General features: G+C 33.0%; 1 protein-coding gene across 1 annotated transcript in view; it reads left to right on the top strand.

Moving 5' to 3' along the window:
* LOC107747603 (AT-rich interactive domain-containing protein 3A-like) overlaps nucleotides 1-1,375 on the top strand; it is a 47,568-nt gene that overhangs the window by 34,257 nt on the left and 11,936 nt on the right. The window lies entirely within an intron of this gene.

Genomic DNA, 1,375 nt, shown 5'->3' with positions numbered 1-1,375 from the left:
TATATATCACTGTTTGACAACAGTATCAGAGTTGAGAATCAAGAATTTCAACAAAAAAAGAACAAATTTCGTTTTTTTTTTTAAAACACTGCATTCCACCAATTCTGATAAAACACGTTTGCAAGAGGTAGAAAATGTCTCCTACTTGTCTGTTGTGACATCATATAAAAAAAATGGCAACGGCTTCAACAATTAATCACACATTTTACATTTGATATCTCATTTTATAGCTGTACGCATTATGTTGCGCTTTCTTTATTTTCCAGTACATTGCTAGAGGCAAAGTCATTTTGTCATTCACACCAGAATATAGCACTGAATTCATTTTGTAATTATGGTTTATTTACAACAAGACATGAATGTGGCATAAAGTCATCTAATGGTGTTTCTTGCATTGCTATTCTGATTCCCAAACAAATGACTCTTATGAGCCAGTTTTTTTTTTTTATGAATCAATCTGAAAGATTTAAGTTGTTGGTTTAATATCAGACTGGCTCATTCACACAGTCTTTTGATAATCAAGGCATTACTTTTGTGATGTCTACTTCTCAAAGTATTTTTTGAGACAAAGAAGTTAAATTCCCTATTTATGGATAAAAAGAAATAAGGGTGGGGGCTGAGTACCCTTCAGAAAATAGAGAAGAGGAAGGTCATTTGAGAGATTTACAGTGTGGCACTCCTCTAAAACACATACATCCTGTAATTAACCCTCCGCTGGCCCCCAGCGTTTCCTCAGACCCTCCCCCTGAGTAAGAGCTCTCTGCTGCTAATGAGAGATCAGGAACACTGGAAGAAAGCAAGAAGGAAAGAGAAAGAAGGAGCAATTTAACCCGTTGCTCAGCTACCAGCACTGTTTTTCTGCCTGTGCGTGATTAAATAGCGAGACCTTTTTGGCACATGAGGCTTCTGTTATCGTTCAGATCCTTCAGCCTTTCACACGTTTGTTAGATATATTGCGTTAATTAAAACTAAAGATCCAAATTTTACATTACATTTTTTAATGTGATAATTTATGAATCATCATAAAAGTAATAGTTCTGGTCTTCTGGAACACTAATGGCTAGCTTGCTGAATGCTGGCTGCATATTGCATGCAGTATACTGTGCTGTATTGTTATCACATTGCCTCACTACATTTGTCATATCACCTCATCACATTGCATGTTTAATTCAGCAAGTTATCATTTTTGTTGGCCTGCATTTTATGGACACTATTTTTGAAAATAATAATAAATAATTACAAGGTTTATTTATTATTTATATAGCACCTTTCATATGTAAAATGTATAATTAAATTAAAATTAAATTAAAATAATTCTAACATGTAATTTCATATACATATATATATATATATATATATATATATAGATGCACAA

The sequence above is a fragment of the Sinocyclocheilus rhinocerous genome, unplaced genomic scaffold (assembly GCF_001515625.1).
Source record: "Sinocyclocheilus rhinocerous isolate Xijiao unplaced genomic scaffold, SAMN03320098_v1.1 scaffold671, whole genome shotgun sequence".
Taxonomy (NCBI): domain Eukaryota; kingdom Metazoa; phylum Chordata; class Actinopteri; order Cypriniformes; family Cyprinidae; genus Sinocyclocheilus; species Sinocyclocheilus rhinocerous.
This window is presented reverse-complemented; position numbering and strand designations above follow the sequence as displayed.